Below are 24,421 nucleotides of genomic sequence, written 5' to 3'. Positions count from 1 at the left end.
AATAGGGTAGAGGAATGGGTCTGGGTAGGTTACTCCTCGGAGGGTTGGTGTGGACTTGTTGGGTCGAATGGCCTGTTTGCACACTGTAGGGATTGGAATTCTAAACCCAATTTGGTGTTATCGATATAGAACCAGACAAGAGTCCCCAGTTTGCAATAGACCAACCAGACTGCCTCAAACTAGTTTAAGGAGGTAGCTTGGATGAGAACCTTTTCTTATTTTAAAGGTAGATGTGAAGTGGGAGTTCCAGATGTGATGGTCCTCGTCAAACCACTCACCATTCAGCAAAACACAATGTGTTTAAACACTCTAATCAAACTCCATACACAATGAAGAGGAATTTAGACGAACTTAACTATTGGAAACCTTAACAGAATAATGGATACAGTACCTTCTACAAATGAACTGTTCCAATATACTACAATCACCTAAACACACCCCTTGGCAAAAAGAAGCATTCAAACATGTACTCTTGCATACAGTTCTCCAATCCAGTAGGAAAGAGCATCAAGTGAGCTACCAGAGAGAATAGCAGATAGGGATAATTTACTAAAACTTACACCCGTTCTGGGACCCCAAGCACCTGGTGATTGTTATTGCTACAATGAAAAGAAACCTAGAAAGCCTGGTCTATGCGAGCTGGCAATTGTTACTACTATTTATTAAAAACCCTAAAATACCCGTAAGTTATTTACTTGAGCCGTTTTCAGTTGGAAGTTTGGCCTTTAAGACCTCTTACTAAAAATAAGGAGAAAATAACCTTTTATTTAAAAAGTGACAGCATTGTCAGGCAATTTAGATGCCTGGTCCTTTACTCAGTGGTCTTCCTCGTGTTACTGATCGCAAGGTCACCTGAGAGGGACAGCCACAGGTACACAACAAGATACAAGGATGTGTCTCATAATATCTGAAACATACCTGTCCATGAACCATCACATGGGATACACCGGGAAGTGAACAACAGCCTGACACACGCCATTTCATTATTTCTGAGCTACACAATGCCAGCACTCGATACATTAGGGAGACAAAACCCAAGGCCAGGGAAAGATACAGAGGGACAGAGAGATTCACATTAAAGACAGAAACAGGCAGTTAATTAAGTGAAAAGATGTTGTGGAAATATGGGGAAAAAGACAGGGCAGTGGGACAAACTGCAGAAGTTAGATCTTCGTGAGTAAAATTACAAGAATGAGAACATTGAATACAGGCATTGTCAGATTAGCTGGGATGGTTTGTTACATCAAATTCGGAATCTGCTTCACCGACCACCACAAACAAACATAAACTGGGACAAGATGACAGCCTAGCATGGAGAGCTGTGCACACTATGCTATTGTGTTGCTCAGTGAACTGCACTATCTGGACAGTATTGCAAACTTATGCTAACTATACTCGCATCAGATTACTGCCTATAATGGGAAGGTTTGCTCTCTCTGTGTGTTCATCAGAGACTGAGAGAGTGTGCGCGTTAGGCGTGGTTGAATGCAAAACTCATTGTTTGAGAAGGAACGCACATGGAGAAAACAATTTTAAATAAGAACAGCTGGCAGGCTTTTTGTTTATCAATAGAGAGAACGAGGGAAGTTTCATGTACAGATGAGGTAAAGTGTTTTAGAATGTTAAAATAAAGGCACTTCCAGACAAAACAGCTATATACATCCACATGCACATGAATGACAGATGGATGGGAGTTTGGTGTGAGTTCGAATCAGATTGGCTTCGGCAGCTTTGAAGCCAGGAATGTCAGCAGCAGATTATTGTCTTCATTAAGACTGTATTTCATAGCTCAAGCTTCAAACAGCAGATGGAATAAACCAGTGAGATATATTCCGGAGTAGTGAGTATTTCAAGTTAGAAATGTCAGGGAATGGTGTCAAGAATCAGCTCATCGTCAAAGAGATATCCCACAGTTGTGACTTGTCTGCTTCAGCTGCAGATATTGGCCAGGGATGGGATGGAAACAGTGGAAGGAAGTGGAGTTTGTAACCAGAACAGTAGACAGTGACCTCCATGCTCTTAACAGCAAAGGCAATGATATGATGCATTATGATTCTCCCCTGAAACTGAATAGTTCAACATAGAGATCCGTGAGTAACACTGCCAGAACAGAGAGCGAGTCAGTAATTGAACACCTTCATTGATGCAGTTAGCAGTGGTCTGTCGAGTGAATATCTAGATTGAGAGATTGGATTGGATTGGAACAATAATACTGGCAGGAAGTGTAGACGATATGAAATAACAATAATACAGTCATAACTGGTTTATAGAAAACAAAATCTGGACAGTGACACTCACCAGGAACACCAACGGTAGCCAGGAAGGGAGAATAAAAGGATTGAATAATGAGAAGAGCGTAATAGATCCGCAATGATAATGACATCCAATCAAATGCAGAAAGACACCAAACATAATCGGCTAAGCCCCTGTATATTGTTGGAATATTCCTGTCTAATGTTCTCAAATTCTGATCCATTGTTGGAATATTTCAGTCTAATGTTATCAAATTCTGATCCATTGTTGGAACATTCCAGTCTCATGTTCTCAGATTCTGATCTCCTCCCTTCTCTCTGGATCTGCTGATCCCTGTCGATGCTGTCAGTGATGCTCCCGCTCGTGGTATGGGTTGACACATTGAACGGAGCCCATTTATCATTAAAAGATGGAAACCGTCCACTGGGTTAATTAGAATCCATGGAGATTGGCATTAATCGCAGTCACTGAACAAATAGGCTCAGTTAACCAGTTCAATAAATCACTTTTCATATACTGGATGCAATGGATGAGGGTTGATGAGGGATGGACCATAAATCTTTCAATATTTTATAACTTTTTTTTCCTTGTATATGAGAGTATTAAAAGAACACTGCAGGGGTCTTTGTATGTTCCATTCTGTTTATGAAAGGAGGCAGTTATAAAATAACAGATCGGCTGCAAAAACAGGGGGGGGGGGGGGGGGGTGCAGTGGGCAAGTTTCTACATACCTGAACACAAAGTACGGTGCTTATTGACCAATGTGCGGCCACTCCTGGTTTTAATGCCCTGTTATCAAATCCTTTCATAACCTTGAGATAGAGCATTGGGACCGCTGCTCAGGAACAGGTTGAAGAAATTATCTCCCAGTGGGCCTCTTACAGAGGGAGAAGAGAGGACCATTCAGTCCATATTAGCCTGTTGCTACTTGAAAAGGTGGAAAGCTGGAATATTGGCACATTTTGTCAACAGAATCATTCAGAACAAAGAGATGTGTTGCTGCACCTGCATAAAGTGTAACTGAGAGGGCACCTGCAGTACATTGTGTTGTCTGTGTTTCTGTATCTGAGAAAGGAAAGACATCCATCAGATACAGTTTAACGACTGCTCGTAATCCACGGGTTGCTGTGTCTCGGATCTGTTACACAAGGACAGGAGGAGGCCATGCAGCCTCTCGAGTGTGTTTAGAAGAACTAGGGGAGGCCATTAAGCCTCTTGAGTCTATTACAGAGAGGACAGGAGGAGCCTAGTCAGACTTTCGAGCCCGTTATAGAGGGGCAGGAAGTGTTGATTTAACTTTCAAGTCTGTTACGCATAAATATTAGTTTTAAATTAGTTGTGGAATAGGAAATACCTGATGTTAACATTAAAGTTCTAACATTGAACAAGGCCAATTTTGAAAGTGTTAGGTGAGCCCTGTAAAAGGCTGATTGGAATACCCTATTCACAGGTAAAGGGATGGTTGGAAAATGCAAGGCCATCAAAACTTGGTTTCGTAGAGTCCAGAGCCAACGTGTTCCTATTAGTGAGATGGGCAAGTCTGGTGGGTGCAGGGAGTGCTGGATGGTTAGATATATTGATGTTATGGTCAAGGTAAGGAAGGAGGCATATGTCCGGTAAACAGAGCTGAGATCAAGTGAATCCCGAGAGGAGTATAAGGGCAATAAGTGTATAGACAACGGGGAATTTGGGCCAGAAAAATGTGGACATGAGATGGCTTTAGAAATAGGGTTAACGAGGCATTGAATAAATTCTACAAATCCTTTAATGATAAAATATTAACTAGGGGGAGAACAGGGCCCCTTAAAGATCAGTAAGAATACCTATGTGTGGAACCACCCGAGATTGGAAGGATATGAAACAAAAAATTATCCTCAGTATTTAATGAGGAGGAGGTCACAAGAGCGAGAGAATGAATAAATATACAGTGAAACATTGAAAGGTGTCTATATTACAAGGAGGTGTTTGACATTTTAAAACACATAAAGGTGAACTAATCCCTGGGACCTGATCAGTTGTATCCCAAATGTTTGTGAGAAGCTAGGAAAGAAATTGGTCAGCATTTTGCTGATATATTTGTATCATTGATTTCCACAGGTGAGGTGTCAAAAGACTGGAGGGCTGCTAACATAGTGTCATTATTTAAAAAGTAAGGAAAAAACACAGGTAACCATAGATCGGTGAGCATGACGTCAATGGTGACTAAATCGTTGGAGGGGATTTTGTTGGAAAGGATGTACATGCATTTGAAAAGACAAGGACTGAAGAGGGCTTTGTACATTGGAGATCACGTCTCACTGACTCGGTGTAATCTTTTGAGGAAGTGATGAAGATGATTGATGAAGGCAGGACAGTGGATGTTGTCTTTATGGAATTCAGTAAGATTACCAAAATGTTCTACATGGTAGACTGGTTAGCAAGGTTAGACTTCCTCGGATCCAGGGAGAACTCGCCATTTAGATTCGAAATTTTCTTGCATATTGAATATTGAATATTGGAGACAGGGCATGACATTGGACATTTGTTCAGTAAACTTGGAGACATGTGACCAGTGGCGTGCTGCAAATATCAATAGTGGGTCCACTGCCTTTTGTCACTGATGCAAATCATTTACATTTGAGTATATGAAGTATGGTCAGTAAGTTTGTAGATAATTCCAAATTTGGTGGTGTAGTCGACAGTGAAGAATGATCTCCCAGGCTATAATGGGACCTTTTTTAGGCGAACCGAGGAGTGGCAGATAGAGTCTATTTTAGTTACATACGAGGTGTTGCATTTTGGCAAGACAAATCAAGGTAAGACTTACAGGTAGTGCCCTGTCGACAGCTGCCAGTGAAGGAGAAGTCCATTGAAATTATCGAATCCCTACAGTGAGGAAACAGGCGTTTCGGCCCATCGAGGCCACACCGAACCTCTAAACAGTCTCCCACTGGATAAACACCTGCCTATCCCTCTGAGCCTGCATTTCCCATGGCTAATCCACCTACCCTAAACATCCCTGTGTACGGTGCGCAATTTAGCATGGCCAATCTACCCTTATCTGTATATCTTTATACAGTTGGAGTAAAACATAGCACCCGGAGGAAACTCACACAGACACGGGGAGAATGTACAAACTCCACACTGCGAGTCATTCAAGGTTGGAATTAAACCCATATCGCTGCCCTATGAGGCAGCAAAGCTAGCCTCGTGGTATAGGTTCTCCATTCCTTGAAAGTGCCGTCACAGGTAGACAGCGCAGTGATGAAGGCATTTGGTTATCTTCCCTTTATTGGTGCGTGCTTTGAGTCGAAGCATTTGCATGACATGTTAAATCTGTACAGGACATTGGTTTGGCCACTTTTGTAATATTGCCTTTAATTCTGGTCTCTCTACTGTCGGAAAGATGTTGTCAAACTTGAAAGGGTGCAGAAGAGATTTAAAAGAATGTTGCAGGTGTTGGAGGGTTAGAGTTACAGGGAGAGTTTGAATAGGCTGGGGCTATTTTCAAGTGTTGAGGCTGTGCGTGGGGGGGATCCTTAAAGGGGTTTATAAAATCATGAGGGGCATAGATAAACTCATAAAGGGGTATAAACAGTCAATGTCTTCCCAGGATAGACGAGTCCAAAATTAGAAGACAAAAGTTTAAGGTGAGAGGAGAATGATTTAAAAAGGGACACGAAGGACAACATTTTCACACAGAGACTGCTGCGTGTATGGATTGAACAGACAAAAGAGGTGGTGGAGGCAGGTATAGTTACACCATTTAAAAGGCATTTGGATGGTTACATGCATGGGAAGTGTTTAGAGGGAGATGGGCCAATTGCTGGCAAGGGGGACGAGATTAATTTAGGATATTTGGCGGTATGGATGACCAGACCGAACGATCTTTTTCCATGCTGTACATCTCTGTGAGTCTATTGACTCTTCAGTGTATAACACGGGAACAGGAGGAGGCTATTCAGCATCTGAATTTTGCCAGTCGGCTTGTTTGCTCAATCACAGAGAGTCAAATACAAAAATACATCATTCAGATTTTGATGGTGCTTTACAGAAACGGGGAAAGGCCTTTAGTCAAGAAAACGTTGTAAAGAATGTGAAGAGGCCATTCAGTCCCTCACCTCCATTCCACAGGAGCAGCAGGTGAGCACAGAGCTATTGGAGCCTGTTACCCCGGAGCAGAAGGAGGACATCTCCTTTCACAAACTTGAGATCAGGAGGGAGTCATTCAACTGCTTGGAACTGGGACCCAGGAAGAGGAGGATCAAATGTTCGAGACAGGGACACAGGAACAGGAGCCAGTTATTCAACTGCTCAAAACTGGGGCACAGGGAAATCTGGAGGCTACTGAGGCCCGAGGATCTTGTTACGCAGGAACAGGAGAAGGTGACTCACTCCCCACCAGTATGGGACACTGGGAGAGAAGGGGAGTTTGCTTGGAACAAACAGAAATATATGATAAGTTGCATCAGTGGTCCACTCAATCCTGTCCCACCATTCACTAAGACCACGGCTGATCTGATTGTGATTCCCTCATTCCATTTTACAGAGCTTCCCCTCTCTGCCTGTGCTCCATTGTTGGTCATGTTGCAGACTCAGATGCTGTAACAACAGTTACCATGACTCATCCAGAGGGTTGGGTCTAACTGGATGAGTCAGGATTTGAAGAGTCCAATCACAATAATTAAAACAAAAATAAAGGCATAGCCGGATGTTTAGTTCTCTCACATTCACAATCTAACTCATATAACCATTACATATTCAGGATGGAGCACTGTGTAGATCCGGCTAGTGTACTGCTGAATGCAACCCAGCTATGTGCAGAGTGAAACTCTGTACAGCCCACACCAATGTTGGATCTATAATCCTGGGCTAAATGTCCAGCGTGGGGGGCTGTGCAGTCCGCACTGGTTCATTCATATATAAACCCAGATTGTTGCATTGTTCGGGAACACTGTGTTAGATCGCAGCTCAGTGTGGGGAAACTTGCAGCCAATGTTGGAACTGACAGGATGTGCAGCTCCCATCCATTTACAGCTCTATATCTCCACTGTGCCTTGACAAGGGATGCTGCGAATGTGAAAGTCACTGCGAGGAAGAGATGTAAATGGAAACAATTTAAATACCAATAGTTCTGATTAAGGCACGTATCACTCTAGTATTTAAAGATGAAATAACTGAGATAATATCCAATGAGATTTTGTAAATGATGCAAACAATAAGAGGGGTTGGTAACGTTATAGTGGTTGCACTATAAGCCATCAAATAATCAATGGGAATTAGAAGAACAAATATACAGGAAGACTGGAGAGAATTGCAGGAGCAATAGGGTTGTCATAATAGGTGATTTTAATTATCCTAACATAGACTGGGACTTCCAGAGGGTTAAGAACTTAGATGGAACGTAATTTGTTAAGTGTGTTCAGGAAAGCTTCCACAAGCAGCATGTACAGGGTCCTACTCGGGAAGGGACAAACTCGACCTATTGTTGGGAAACGGCAGGATAGGTGACGGAGTTAAAGTGGGGGAGCATTATGGTAAAAGTGACCAGAGATATATTAATAATAAAATAGGTATGGTAGGGAAAAAATTGGCCCACAGATTGAAGTTCTAAATTGGGGCAAGGCGAATTTTGTTGAAATTCGACAGGGGATTGCAGGGCTTGATTGGAGTAGTGTGTTTCCAGATAAAAGGATCCAGGGCAAGTGGGAGGGCTTCAAAGAGAGATAGCTCGAGTTCAAGGTCTGCATGTTCCTGTGAGGGTGAAGGGAAAGTGAGGCCTGAAGAGAGAACCCTGGATGACAAGAGATATTGAGGCTCTGAACAGAAAGAAAGGAGGCGTCACTCAAGTACAGGCAGCTGGTTCCAAAGGAATCTGTGGAGGTACACATGGGTTACAGGAGTTTACTGAAGAAGGAAATCAGCAGGGCTAAAATGGGGTATGAGATAGCCTTGACTGAGCAGATTAAGATGAATCCAAATTCAGTATAGTAAATAAAAAGAACAACTGGAGAGAGATAGGACGCCTTACAATCCAAAATGGGCATGCATGTGTAAAACATCAAGAGATGGGTGAGGTCCTCAATTTCCCCTCTGTGTTTATCATGAAGAAAGACATGAAGACATGTGACCTTTGAGAGGTTAGTTGCGATATCTTGGTACAGTCAATATCACTGTAGAGGTGTTGTTGGACATATTAGAATGCATAAAGTCAGATAAATCTCTTGGTCCTGACCAGATATATCTAAGAGCACTGCACAAGGCGAGAGAAGGTAGTTCAGGGGCAAGGTCTCGGAAGACTGGGAAGTAGCAATTGTAGTGCCCTTATTCAGAAGGGCTGCAAAGAAAAGCCTGGGAAATATAGACCAGTAAGCTTCACATCTGTTTCGGAAACCACTTGAGAAAGTTCGGAGATATAAGATATGGATGCATTTGGAAAGACAGAGTTTGACTTGGAGCAGTCAGCACAGCTTTGTGTGTGGCAGATCATGCCTGACAAATTTTGATCGAGTTTTTTGAGTAAGTGACTTGGAAGGATGACGAGGAAAGATGGTGGACATAGTCTACATGGATTTCAGTAAGGCCTTTATAAAGTTACACATGGTAGGCCGCTCTTGAAGGTTAGATCGCATGGACTCCAATGTAAACTGGCAAATTGGCGACACAATCGGCTTAATGTTCTGAAACAAATGGCAATGGTGGAGGTATGCTTGTCGGACTGGAGGCCTGTGACTAGTGGAGTGCCTTAGTTGTCGGTCCTGGGCCCATTGCTGTTTGTTATCTATATCAATGACTTGGACCAGAGTGCACAATGCAACGTTAGTAAGTTTGCAGATGATACTAAATTAGGAGACATCATTTACAGTGAGGAAGGTTGTCAGAAATTGCAGCAGTACCTTGATCAGCTGGGGAAGTGGGCTGAGAAATAACAAATGGAGTTTAATTTAGATAAGTGTGGCGTCTGGCATTTTGGAAAGTCAAATCCAGGTAGGAGTTTAATGATGAATGATAGTGCCTTAAGACGTGTAGTGGAACAAAAGGTCGTTGGAGATCAGCTGCACGGTTGTCTGAAATTTGAGTCACAGATACACAGGACAGTGAAGAAGGCTATTGGCACATTGGCCTTCTTCAACGCATTGAGTATAGAAGTTGGGACGTTATGCTGCAATTGTACAGGATGTTGGTAAGGCTGCAGTTGGAGTATTGTGTTCAGTTTTGTTCATCTTGCTCTAGAAAGCATATTATTGAACTAGAAAGTATGCAGAACAAATTTCCAAAGATGTTTCCTTGGCTAAAAGCTCTAAGTTATAGGCAGAGGTTGGGCAGGTTAGAACTTATTTCTTACAGCTTAGGAAACCGAGGGGGTTCTTATAGAAGTGTAGCCCTTATAAAATCATGAGAGGCGTGCATGGGGTGAATACTTCAAACTTTTTTCTCAAGTTTGGTGAATTGATGACTAGAGGACATCCGTTAATGTTTGGAAAGGATAAAAAATATAAAAAGGAAACTGAGGGGCAACGTTTTTACATAGAGTGTGGTACGCATATGGACTGAGCTGTCAGTGGAAGTGATTGAGGTGGGTACAATAACAACATTGAAAAAGCAATTGGACAAATACACAGATAGGAAAGGATTAGAGGGATACAGAACAAGGGCAGGGAAACGGGTGAGTCTGGATGTACATTTTGGTTGCCATGGACCAGCTCGGCCAAATGACCAGTCTTACTGGCAGTCTCGTGCAATATTACTGTAAATGAGTGTGTTTTGGGGTGGAGATAGGATGCGGGGGGTGGGGGGGAGACTGAGATAAAATGTCATGGAAGGATATTTTCACACGTTTCAGAATGAAGACATTTCGATAGTATCATGTAACACGGGTCAGTATTTCGAAGAATTATGAGTGAAAGGGATATTGCTGTGAGTTCAGGCGATGGAGAGTTTTGGATGAGCATTTGTTCTGCAGCTTTGTAACTGCGAATGAGGACAGCAGAGTCTTCACCTCACTGGGCTGAATCTAACAAAAAACTGTTACAGTGACATTTTAATTAAGTGTGACAGGGATTGTCTGCACGAGGCCGAGCTAGTTTCCTGGTGCTATCTTACCAAACTCATCTCATTAACTAGCCACCCCACTCCATAGTGTCCCTCTCATACAATGCCAGCCCGATTCTGCCAACCATCATGACTGGAGGTACTCACAATCGCCTGGATGCCCCTGGATATTCTGTGATCACTGACACTGGTGCCATCTTTAAAAGGCCGATGGGCACACGGTTGCGCTTTCTCAGTTTGGAGCTGCCCTGCACATTTTCCCCAAGCATGGCAGCGAAGGGGAAGTTACACCATCGTTTGTCGACAGCAGCACGGAGGTCCTGGTGGATGGGCAAGTACAAAAGGGGACCATTCTCTTCCCAGAGGGGGCCACACTACCAGACCCACCGAGAATGGTCTGCTCTCACCACCCAGCTCAGTGCAGTATCTACGGTCTGAAGAAATGTCCAGCAAAAGAGGACAAGCATCAATAAGCTTCCCCACTCTGTAGGGATAAGGGTCACCATATTTTCTCTGCTCCCTCACACTCACTGTATGTCTGTAAAAGCACCGACCCCCGAACAAGGCTCATGCTCCACCACTCTCACTATTGCATGCAGCACCTTCCCTCTCTTTCTCTCTTGCCTTTCTAATGCCCCCCACATAGTTAGAGAATATTCTGGGGAATCCCAATTATGGAATGTTCCAGGCATTGTTCCAACTTGTTCCCAGTTTAAGGAAAACGGCTGTGCCCCAGTGTGTAACACGTAAGAGGATGGAGTAGAGATTTACGTTTTTCAAATCACACACAATTAAAATCCATCATGAGGCCATTCAGTACTTCAAATATGCTCCAACATTCAATACGTTTGGGGGTGATCTGATGGTTTTCTCATCTCCATGTTACAGGAACTTTCAGTCATTCAACCCCTAGGTTCCTGTTACCGAGCAGATGATTCTCAGACACTTCATACCCCGGGTTTCTTCCACCATGTGTTCAGAAGGCATTTCCCATGGGGACGGACTCTCCTTACAATATATTTCATCTGATTTATAAATTCATGCAACAGTCAGCATGCTTTCCACAGACCAATCAAAAACATGCACTTATTTTATGGCTATCGGTATTCAACCACAATTAGTCATTCTAGTTATTTCACTTGTCTCACCTTATTGTATTCAGCCAAAGACAGCTTCCAAACACTTGTCTCATAATAAAATACAATTTCTAGCAGAGAACATTTTTGTATCAAATACACCTTGTCCCTTGTCATTAAAATTTCTCTTGCCCTTTTTCTGCGGCTTATTCTGTGTGTAGCAGTTACACAGTCTGCCACTCAGTTGGTTGGATGGTTGGTTTGTGATGCAGAGGGAGGCCACCAGCGCAGGTTCAATTCCCCATAATTCCCCAGAGGTTACCATGAAGGGGATCCTCTCTCAACCTCACCCTATCACCCGCGTGGTGACCTTCAACGTAAACCACCACGAGTGGTCTCTCTAATGAGAGTTATTTGGGACTCTAATCTATCCATATTAGCATTTTAATTTTTAGCAAAGTTTTTTATTGAAAAAGATATATTTATTATTATATTAAACCAATAACAAAACAACTCAAATAACTGAACAAAATTATACCCATGTGCATGTACATACAAAATAAGTTAAAGTCTCTAAACGGACAGAAGAAAAGCAAAAATAAACAATAAATAATAAAGAAATAATAACAAAGTGATAGCTCTCGTTCTTCGAGAGCATCAACTGATACACATTCATACGTTCATAATTCCTAATATGTGATTCATTAGACAATATCGTCATGGCTATATAAAAGACCTTTTTAGAGTGGCAAATAAGCCTGCATCGCGGTAATCCAGAAAGGGTTTCCATATCTTATATAAATCTCTGCTTTTCGGTGCACCATACTAATGAGAACGTCCAAAGGGTTTTCAGACATCCAAAACAACAGAATATTTTTCCTAGCACAGAAAATATGGGGGAGATACTACAGGAGTATTGTGCATCAGTATTTACTGTGGAAAATGATATGGAAGATATACAAAGTAGGGAGATAGATGGTGACACCTTGCAAAATGTCGATATTATAGACGTGGAGGTGCTGGATGTCTTGAAGTGGGTAAAGGTGGATAAATCCCCAGGACCTGATCAGGTGACTCCAGAACTCTGTGGGAAGCTAGAGAAGTGATTGCTGGGCGTCTTGCTGAGATATTTGTTATATCGATAGTCACAGGTGAGGTGCCGGAAGACTGGAGGTTCGCTAACGTTGTGCTATTGTATAAGAAGGGTGTTAAGGACAAGCCAGGGAACTATAGACCAGTGAGCCTGACGTTGGTGATGGGCAAGTTTTTGGAGGGAATCGTGAAGGCCAGGATGTGCTTGTATTTGGAAAGGCAAGGACTGATTAGTGATAGTCAACTTGGCTTTGTGCGTGAGAAATCATGTCTCATAAACTTGATTTAGTTTCTTGAGGAAGTAACAAAGAGGATTGAGGAGGGCAGATGGGTAGATGTGATCTATATGGACTTCAGTAAGAGTTTTGATGAGGTTCCCCATGGGAGACTGAATGGCATGGTTAGATCTCATGGAATACATGGAGAACTAGCCATTTGGATACAGGACTGGCTCAAAGATAGGAAACATAGGGTGGTGGTGAAGGGTTGTTTTTCAGACTGGAGGCCTGTGACAAGTTCAGTGACACAAGGATCGGTGCAGGATTCACTACATTTTGTCATTGACATAAATGATTTGGATGCAAGCATAAGAGGTACAATTAGTAAGTTTGCAGATGACACCAAAATTGGAGGTGTAGTGGAGAGCGGAGAGGGTCACCTCAGATTGACCAAATGGCCAATGGGCTGAGAAGTGGCAGATGAGGTTTGATTCAGATAAATGCGACGTGCTGCATTTTGGGAAAGAAAATCTTAGCAGGACTTTTACACTTAATGGTAAGGTCGCAGGGAGTGTTGCTGAACAAAGAGACCTTGGAGTGCAGGTTAAAAGCTCCTTGAAAGGGGAGTTGAAATACATAGGATAGTGATGAAGGCGTTTCCTTTATTGGTCAGAGTTTAGAGTACAGGAGTTGTAAGATCATGTTGCGGCTGTACAGGACACTAGTTTGGCCAGTGTTGGAATAGTGCGTGCAATTCTGGTCTCCTTCCTATCGGAAAGATGTTGTGAAACTTGAAAGGGTTCAGAAAAGATTTCAAGGATGTTGCCAGCGTTGGAGGATTTGAGCTATAGAGAGAGGCTGAACAGACTGGGGCGTCAGAGGCTGAATGCTGACATTATAGTTTTACAAAGTTATGAGGGGCATGGAAAGGATAAATAGGTAAAGTCTTTTCCCGGGGGTCGGGGAGTCAGAACGAGAGGGTATAAGTTTAGGGTGAGAGGGGAAAGATATAATAGAGAACTACAGGGCAACTATTTCATACAGAGAATGGTACATGTATGGAATGAACTGCCAGGTGATGTCGGGGAGACTGATACAAGTGTAACATTTAAGAGGCATTTGGATGGGTAAATGAAGAAGAAGGGTTTGGAGGGATATGGGCCGGGTGCTGGCAGGTGGGTTTCGATTGGTTTGGGATATCTGGCCGGCATGGTCGGGTTGGACAAAAGGGTCTGTTTCCATGCTGTACCTCTCTATGACTCTATGACTCTATGACTTATATTAATCTGTTTTTTTGTTGCATCATGCTGGTGTGAAAGTCCAAAGGGATATTCTCCATGATGAGTTTACAAAGTCCCAACAGATCTGGGGAGTTTTCAGACATACAAAACAACATAATATTTTCCCTAGCCCAGAAAGTAAAGATATATTTTTTTCCGATGTGCAACTGTATAAGATACTCTGGGCAAGCCCAGAAAAAGAGAAACCAAGTCCATCTCCAATTCGGTCCCCTAGACCCACTCTAGCACAACTAACGCAGTGCTCCAATATATACGAAGCCTGCAGCAGGACCACATGCAATGAGTCAGAGTGCCTGTAGTCATTCTGCATTTAGGACACGCTGAAGATAATCCCACTTTGAATTTTGAGGGAAAATCTGGCGTCAGATAGACCATGTGAAAAATTTTCAACTGCATGGAATGGGTCCTATTTCATATCAAAATCCTTAGAGCATTTTCACAAATATCCTCCCATGTCTCCGAAGAGATCTAAACCCCCAACTCTCTCGCAAAGACGTCACGAAGCTGAACAGTCTTGTCTGAGCGGACACTATCCAACTAATGATAAAGGGTACTGACAGAGAGCGTATTCTTAGCAGTAAGAACCCACTTCTGTGTATCGGATCTATAAGTGTCTGTTCAAAGTAATTTTTTAATCAAATCTCTAATCTGGAAAAAAAAACAGAAGGAGTATCTACTAGGTAGCCCATACTTACGAGTTATTTGACCAAATGATATAATTGTTTCTCCCTCAAGTAACACGTGGTGGCTCAGTGGTTTGCACTGCTGACTCACAACACCAGGGTCATGGGTTTGGTTCCAGCCTTGGGTGACTGGCTGTGCGGAGTTAGTATATCCTCAACTGTGTCTGCGTAGGTTTCCTCCCACAGTCAAGCAGATGTGCAGGTTAGATGAATTGTTCATTGCTAAATCGCTCATAGTGTTCCAGGATCTGTAAGTTGGGGCATTAACCAGGGTATATATAGCATGGTAGGGGAATGGGTGTGAGTGGGTCACTCTACAGAGGGTCGAAGTGGACTTGCTGGGCCCAAGGACCTGATTCCACACTGCAGGGCTTCTACTAAGTCTAAATCACCCAAGCAAGGTATCCCCCTCGCTGCCCACAGTTTACACCTGGAATCCATTATCCCTGGTTGACAACCTGGTATACCAATTATAGGGGTTAAAAAACATGGTTTTGGCTGTATTGCCCTCAATCTGACGGATTGTCCTTCATGCTTTAACAGTATTGATAATCATTAGTTTCTGACAATACTCCATAAACGTTGTCAGTTTATCTAAGAACGACAGACTAAAAGGGTTCACTTTGTCTGAGCGGGCTCAATGTCTAGCCATATTGATGCCAAGACCACAGAGGCCCAGGCACTCAAATATGTTGAAAAAAAACTTAATTCATTGCTATTAATCGGGGAGATCAACTCCCCACAATCTTGGGGCAGTTGCAATTTTGTTAGCTTGATAAAGAATCGCTTATGTTGCCAAATAAAAGAGCTAAACCAGCCATTTTTTTAAAAAAAACTTTGATTAGATTACTTACAGTGTGGAAACAGGCCCTTCGGCCTAACAAGTCCACACCGACCCGCCGAAGCGCAACCCACCCACACCCATTCCCCTACATTTACCCCTTCACCTAACACTATGTGCAATTTAGCGTGGCCAATTCACCTAACCTGCACATTTTTCGACTGTGGAAGGAAACCGGAGCACCCAGAGAAAACCCACGCAGACACGGGGAGAATGTCCAAACTCCATGCAGTCAGTCGCCTGAGGTGGGAAGTGAACCGGGTCACTGGCAGTATGAGGCAGCAGTATTAACCACTGTGCCACAGTGCAGCCCGCATGCCTCATTTGTCTGGGAAATATCCAAAAAAGCATTCACACGTGGTGTAGGAAATGAGGAAGGGCATTCATTTTAATAACAGCTATCCGACCTAGCCAGGATTTTGGAAATGCCTCCCATCTTTGAAGGTCTTGTTTAATTTTGTCCAACAAATGGACATAGTTCACGTTAAATAAATGATCAAAGACAGATATAATGAATATACTGAAATAGGGAAACCACCCCCGTGACCATTTAAATGGAAACCAGGATTTAGCCTCAGTATCAGGTATTTCCCTAAGACCTCTCATAGGCATGGCCTCCAACTTTGTAAAATTAATCTTATCGCCCGGAAAGGCAACAAGCGAATTACTGTATTGCATCACATGACCTACCAAAATTGCGGGATTTGACTTAAAACATAAGACCCTCATATGCATACAATGTAATCTTTCGTGACTTCTATCCGACCTCTGGGGCAGATATGTTGACATCCTATGGATGGATGTACAGAAGAGATCCGGCCACTGAACCCAATCAAATGCCTTCTCTCATCTAAAGAGATCAATAATCGCTGGACAGATTGATGTTGACACTCTTAGATCATATTGAGTAACCACGTAACATTGTAGGAAAATCTGCCGCCCTTTATAAAGCCTGTTTAGTCCTCTTTGGTAATGGAAGGCAGCAAAGTTTCCAGCCTGAATGCACGGGTTTCAGACGGGATTTTGAGACCAACATTTAAAAGTGAGATTGGCGTGTAAGAAGCACAATCCTCCAGGGTCTTCATTTCTTCAGCATCAGAGAGATATGAGCCTCTCTTAAGGATGGAGGGAGGGGTTCGTGACTGTATGAGTGACAGAACATGTTAAACATCAGCCCTGACAATAGGTTTATAAATTATTTATAAAATTCACTCAGAAACCCGTCAGGAACGTGCACCTTTACATTCTGAAGTTGCTTCACACCCTCCTGCGCTGACAATGGTGCATTAAGCCACAACACTTATTCAGGGGTAACTCCTGAAAGACCCAGGTTCTTGAAAAATGATTCCATCTTAATCCATCTATACTCAAAATGTTCAGGCTGAAATAATTTGTTGAAAAATCTCGGACAGGAGGCATTAATCTTTTTGGAATTGAAGGTAAGGATCCCAGTACCTTCCCTAATTTAGGTAATGGCTTAAGAGGGGCGTTCGTTTTCTTGGCAAGATAGAATAAATACCTGCCTGGCTTATCACCATGTTCACACAGCCGTTGTTTTGCAAAAGTAAGTACCTTCCTGGCTGTCTGTGTGAGCGTGGAATTCACCGTAGACCGAAGCATTGTTATCCTCTGCAGGTTAGCCACTGAGGGTCTATCACAGTATGCCCTCTTGGCTGGCCTCAGCTCTGCCTCAAACCAGCGTTCCTGCTCCTCCTACTGCAACATCCTAAGGATTAATTAATCCCTCGGCAGAAGCCTTAGCAATTTCCCATCGAATGGATGGTTTACTGGTTAAATCTGAATTAATGGCGAAGAAAGATCTGAATTCATTGCAGTGGGTGGCGCGGTAGCACAGTGGTTCGCACTGCTGCCTCACAGCACCAGTGACCCCAGTTCAATTCCTGCCTTAGGTGACAGTTTGTGTGGAGTTTACACATTCTCCCGTGTCTGCGTGGGTTTTCTCCAGGTGCTCCGGTTTCCTCCCACAGTCCAAACATGTGCAGGTTAGGTGAATTGGCCATGCTAAATTGCCTGTAGTGTTAGGTGAAGGGGTAAATGTCAGCGAATGGGTCTGTGTGGCTTGCTCTTCGGCGGGTCAGTGTGGACTTGTTGGGCCAAAGGGCCTGTTTTTTACACTGTAAGTAATCTAATCTAAATACTCAATTAACCAACTAGTCTTAATACTAAAGAGATTGATCCGCTAGTGTCTCGAAGCTGTTATATTGCCCTTAATCTAAATCAATAAGTATACTGCTTCATGGTCAGAAATGTTAATATTCCTAATTGTGCAGGATGCCACCGAATCTAAGATTGTTGCAGGAATGGGGAAGATATCAACCCTCGTGTGGCATTTCTGCCGGTTAAAGAAGAAAATAAAATCCCTCCTTGTGATGGGGATCTGCCTCCAGATCTCCACCAGCTCTCTTTCTGCACACAAATCCACTAATTGCTTACATTATAATGAGGGTATTGGGGCACCTTAGGACATTCTGTCCACCATGGGGTCCATAAGACAGTTGAAATCTTCAACAATAATGTGCCACGATGCAAGATAACTGAATTGGAAAATGCATCTACTAGGATTTTAAGATGGTGCGCCGGGGGTGGGGGGGGGGGGGGGGGGTTGGGGGGCGGGGGGGTCGCGTGGGGGTGGGGGTGGGGGGGAGTGAGTGCAATAAACATACAAAATACTGTATTATTTACCATACTTCAAGGCTTTGGGGATTATAAGCCTCCCGTGAGTATCAAATACAATCTAGTAGGTTAAATGGAAGATTCTTTTTATCCATTCTGGCTTCTCCCCAACTCGTAATATTAAAAGAGGAGAAATAAACCCGATCAAACGCGATCTGCTGGAAAGTCAAATGTTCCTTGTCATCAAGGTGCATCTCCTGCAATAGGACAACATCCATCCTCTCTTTTTAAGACTAGAAAGTAATTTTTTCTTCTTTCCTGGCTAATGGCTCCCCTTAATGCTCCAGGTAGACCATTTAAGCATGTCATTACCCAGAGCACACTGTAGCAACATTTGAACTCGAGAGAGGAAGAATTCGAATTACTGATCATAAATAAACAAAGTCTCGTAGAGCTTAAAAACTACACAAACTAAAACTACTACAAATGCCAAATCTCAAATCTTTCCAAAACTAAGCATTTTAAGTAAATGGCTGTGATGGAGTGGGTGAGGGAACCACTTTGCCCATGCTGTGATGCAGAGCCCAACAAAGCAGACCTTCCAGATCGCCACCATCTTGAATTTCCCCTTAATATTTTATCGATATTATCATTTCATTTAGCATCATATTCCTGGATGTTCTGGAGCAATGTGATTTTTTACCACTGTCAGCATTTCCCCAACACTGCACATTCCTGCCATTCCTCGATAATCCTTGACTCCGATATTCTTTATGAACCTCTGTCTGTGCCTCAAACATAATCAATATCTCTGCCTCCAATGCTCTGCGGGGAAGAGAGTTCCAAATACTCTCACCACTGAGAAAACTAAAATTAACTTCATCTGTGTATGAGATTATTTTTGTCTCCTTACCTGAGAAAGGATATAATTAAATTGGAAGCAGTTCATAGATATTTCACTTCATGTATTCCAGGAATGAGGGTCTTATATTATGAAGGCTTTAACAGGTTACTCTTGGAATGAGAGGTGATCTTATTGAAACATACAAAACCTAGAGGAGAGTGATCAGATAGATACCCACTGGGTGTTTGTATAGTAAAACTTCTTGTTGTTTTTATAGAATCTCGACATTGTGGAAGCAGGACATTCCGTCCATCAAGTCCACATTGACCCTCGTAACAGTATCGCACCCCCGCCCCCGGACCTGCCCCCCTACTCTATCTATGTAACCCTGCATTTCCCATGACTAACCTAACTAACCAACACATCCCTGGGCGCTATAGACAATTTAGCATAGCCAATCCGTTCTAAGCTGGATACCTTTGGACAGTGGGAGGAAAGTGGAACACTGGGAGGAAACCCACACAGACATGGGGAGAATGTTCAAAATCCACATCGAGGGTCGCCCGAGGTTGAAATTGAACGCAGCTACTTGGTGATGGGAGGTAGCAGTGCTAACCACAGATCCACCATGCACATCCGTTAGTTATATTAGTTACTTGTGGCTGATTAAAGAAATCTTCCTGACTTGTTCCTGTCACTGAACTCGACTCAGTCTGAGAACTTTATCATCGGCCATATCACCAACCTGGTTACATTTAAAATTATGTTTCAGCAGTGGAGGAATGAGACGAGAAAAGGAAACAGTGATACCCTCCAACCTCCATCAGAGCAGGAATTAGGAGAAATACACAAAGTAGGATTTCAGTCAAGTGGGAATTCTCTTACCCAGAAGTTTGGGATGGCTGGATCTTTAAATTACATCTAAGCTGGCTTTGTCTGATTTTCCATGGACAAGTGAATCAGGGATAATGGTGCATGGAAAGAAAAGTGCATCTGGGACCACAATGAGATGAGCCATGACCTTATTTATTAATGGAGTAGTGTGAAAGGGCCGAATGGCCCACTTGTGTCCCTCAGCCCTATGTTCTGATGTTCCATTCAGGCCTCGGACATGTTAAAAAGGGGCCGATCGAAGCCACTCCGATGGTTAGGTGGAGTTTTGGAAATGTACTTGGAAAATCCAGACTGGATCAGGTAGTGACCACCACCCCCACCCCCAATCCCTGTTTCCAGGCTTCCCCTCTTTGTAACCTCTGCTCCAGATGTGGGTCATGTTGCAGCCCCAGATACGCTGGGAATACAGCTACATACCCCACCTAGGGTTAAAACAACAAATCCTCTGCTCTCCCTGAATGCGACATTGTACAACACGATTTCCAGCAAAATAACCCGTTACTTTCCAAAAGCATAGCATGTGAAATTAAGAAATAGGAACAGGAGTAGGTCAATCGGCCCCTCAAGCTAAGCCTGTCATTTAATAAGAACATGGCTGATCTACACCAGGGCTCAACTTAACTCTCTTGCTGACTCCTTGTATCCCTCCACACCTCTCTGGGTAAGGAAAATCCAGACATTCACTACCTTCGGAGAGAAGACATTACTCTGCATCTCAGATTGAAATCGATGTTCCTTATTCGGTATCTATATCATCGAGTTCGACAATTTGCACAAGAATGGAAAAAAAAGTCTCAACATCCACCTTCTCCAACCCCTTCCGTGTCTTGGAGGTTTCAGCAGTATCACTCCTCATTCATTTAAACCCCAATGAATTATCGCCTCACCATTTTAGATATTCTCAATAACACAACCCTTTCTTCCCAGGAACCCGCCTAATGTACCAACCGAGTTACCTGCTGCATCATCATGCTGACTTTATGTTTCATACACAGGAAGACTCCAATGCCTTTACTGTTCCTTTTCTGGAAGTCATCTCCATGAAATAACAGCCTGCCTTTTGATTCTCAGTGTCATCCTCAAACTTGGATGTATATTGCACTCAGCTCCCTCCTTCAGGCGGTCAGCATAGATTATAAATAACTGATGTCATCAGACTGATATTTGTGGTACTCCAGCAGATACACCTTTATGATAAAGATCCATTAATCCTGATTCTCCGATTTCTGTGTTAAACAATCATCATCCCACGTTAATACAGTATCTGACGTCCTAGAGCTTCTGTTTTGTGTAAGAACTTTTGTTTTGTAATACCTTGTGGAAAATCTCTGGAAAGCCTCATGTCCACCAGATCCCCTTTATCAAGTCCACTTGTTAGATTTACAGGCATCTCCGGTAATACTTTGCATGATTTTACAGGGCAAAATATCATATCCCTTTCACAAAACCACCCTGACTCTGCGTGAAGCTTTTCTAAATGTCCATGCTGGGCAGATCTTCCAAACTATACTAGTCCCATCTGCTTTCATTTGGTCCATATGCCTCTATATGTTTCCCATTCATATGTTTGTCCAAATGTGTTTTGAATGTTGTAGTTGTCCTTGCATCTCCCACTCTTCCTCTGCAAGCGCATTCCATACCCACACTGCCCTCTGTGTAAAAACGCTGACCCTTCATCCCTTTTAAATCTACCCTCTTTCACCTTAAACCTATTCCCTCTATGTTTGGATTCCCCGATCCTGTGGAAAAGACCTTGGCTATTCACCCTATCCATACCTCTCATGATTTTATATGTTTCTATAATGTCACCCCTCAACATCCTACACTCCATCTGATACTAACTTCAAGAACAAGTATTTAAAGATAAGCACTGCAAAATTAAACAATATTAAAAATGACAGGTAACTAACACTCAGCCCAAACGTCATACTGTGATTTGTTTTTCTCCATGTTACAATACTAAGGCAGCATGAAACGCTAACTAGTGCCAATAAGAACTCAAGCACCTGAATTCATTTGTCTAAATGGGGTAATGATCACGACAGTGAAAACGTATCTGTGGCCATATCTATATATTACCACAGGTCAACATTCTCCCTCCTGGTCTCCGTATGACTTTGTCTGGTTGTGACTTCTTTATCATGCATTCAATAAAGAGAACCCCTTTCTCCCAGTAACCCTTAATTTCGACCCGTTATACAGAATCGTCTCATTCCCCACTGCTAAAAGTCCATTTATCTTTTGCCGCACCCTCTTTTTCCTGCCACCCATCCTCCACTTCTGGCAAGGGATTAAAATACCATTTTGCAATTGTATTCAGATTTGAAGAATTGTCACACTGGACTGGAAACGCAAACACTGTTTCTCCTTCTCTGCAGATGTTGACAGACCTGCTGAGTTTCTCCGGAAATGAATAGGCACAGAACAATTTTTCAATTAAACAAATTACTATGGATACTGGAAATAAAAATACAAAAAGCTTTATAGAAGGTTCACTGGAACTGAAAGTTTAGCTCTGCATTCACTCCAGAATATTCTGCAACATCTTTAGCCATTTCTTCAGCAATTTCTGTTTGTTGAACAATTTCCAACGACATATTGTCAAGCATCCTGACCAACATGGAGTGCCGTACACTGGGAACTGAACAGCAACACATGGTGACAAGTTCCTTGACTCTGAAACTGCATAAGGCTGGCATCACTGATACTGCAGAGCTCTGAATCATGGTCAGGGAGAAAAACAGAGGAAAACACGTTCACTTCAAATACAGAAGATGGCATTACTGAAAGGAAAAGATTCAGATTAGTACCTTAAATGGATATAGTTTATGTAACAAATTGGAGGCGTCACACAAGGCAAAAATTCCAGCCGAATGAGAATATGAAAATGGAAGTGTTTCCGCATCAGAAACCAGAGTAGTTCACTGAGTACAGGGCTGATGGGTGAATGGGTCTCGGTGTGAACTGGGGGCAGTCAGTAGTATTGAATTGTAGGTATTGCAGCTAAAACTGGGTTATCATCTGATGCTGCAGATTTCAATGACAATCTGTAAATTTTCCCCCAGGATAGTCCATTCGTCTACCATTTCCATCAAGCCGATCCATGGGTCAATGACAAGTGTGGGTGAACATGGTCGGATCGGAATCACGTGCACCTAAACCTGACGACAGCCCATTAAAGCTACCGCACTTGACTGGTTACACTATGAACAGCAGGACTAACATCTGATACAGACAGAGAGATGAGCCCAAGACTAACAAATCAGATCTAAGCTCTGTCGTCCTGTCAAATCCATGGATAAAAGTCGATGAAGCATTAAACAACTTACTGGAGGAGAGGACTCCACAAATATCCCCATCCTAAATGATAGAACAGCCCTGTGCACCCATGTAGACGATGCAGTATCTGCACCCTCCTCAGCCAGAAGTGTTGAGTCGATTACCCACCTCACCCTCACTATGATGCCCTCAGAGTCACAGATGCCCGTCTTCAACCAATTCAATTCACTGCACGTGATATGAAGCAACAGCTGGACACTGTAGATATGACAAAGGCATTTGGCCCTGACACCATTCCTGCAATAGGACTGAGGACGTTTGCTACTCAACAAGCCGTATACCTGAGGAAGCTGTTTCATTCCAGCTCCAACTCTGACAACTCCCTGGCAATGTGGGTAATTAGCAACTGCAGTCCTCACTTTCTCCTAATGTGGGTAATTACTCAACTGTGTCCCATCCCCTAAGAAGGGAATAATTACAATCGGACCAATTACCACGCCCTCATGTCTCATCACGATAGTCAAATTGGTTGGGGTTATTTTTGACAGAGCTGTCAAACAGCACAGAAAAAATCGGTTCAGTGTGGTTTTAGGATAGGCCCGCATGTGGAGATGGTGCAGTTGTGGAATTGTCATTGGATTGCTAATCCAGACCAGGATAATTCTCTGGCAACTGGTGCAAGTTAAAAACAATTAATAAAATATCGAGATCTAATACCTGGTGTAAGTAAGGGTGATCATTTGTTCAATGACGATTATAGACGACGATCTCCTTCCCCAGCATACGTTCAGGAAGTGAATCTCCCGTGCGTTCCTGGTCTGACGTAAAAGTGACTCCAGACACACAGACATGTTATAAACTCTTCAATAGTCTCTGAAACGGCCAAGCAAGGCACTCAATTGTATCAAACTGCTGCGAGGTTTTAAAGGATAAACCCAGAGAGAACAGCCGGCACCAGCCTCGTTATCAGAAAAGGGAAAGGGAAACACAATCCTGTCGACCCTGCAGAAACCTCCTTCCTAACAGCTGCGAGCTTGTGACAACATTTACCGAGCTTTCCCACACACTGCACAGAAGCATCGGGAAAGGAATACATCATACAACTCATTGAGCTTTCCCTATTCTAGTCAATGGCCGAACATCTCTTCAACACAATTTTCCCCATACAATATTCATAACCCTTAATATGTTTAAACATTGTGAACCATAAAATGAGAACTGCTGTAGTCCATTCAGCCCACCAGTTTTGCGCCTCCATTCTATGTACAGGCAGTT

This window comes from Chiloscyllium punctatum, chromosome 14 (genome assembly GCF_047496795.1).
Source record: "Chiloscyllium punctatum isolate Juve2018m chromosome 14, sChiPun1.3, whole genome shotgun sequence".
In the NCBI taxonomy this organism is placed as follows: domain Eukaryota; kingdom Metazoa; phylum Chordata; class Chondrichthyes; order Orectolobiformes; family Hemiscylliidae; genus Chiloscyllium; species Chiloscyllium punctatum.
This window is presented reverse-complemented; position numbering follows the sequence as displayed.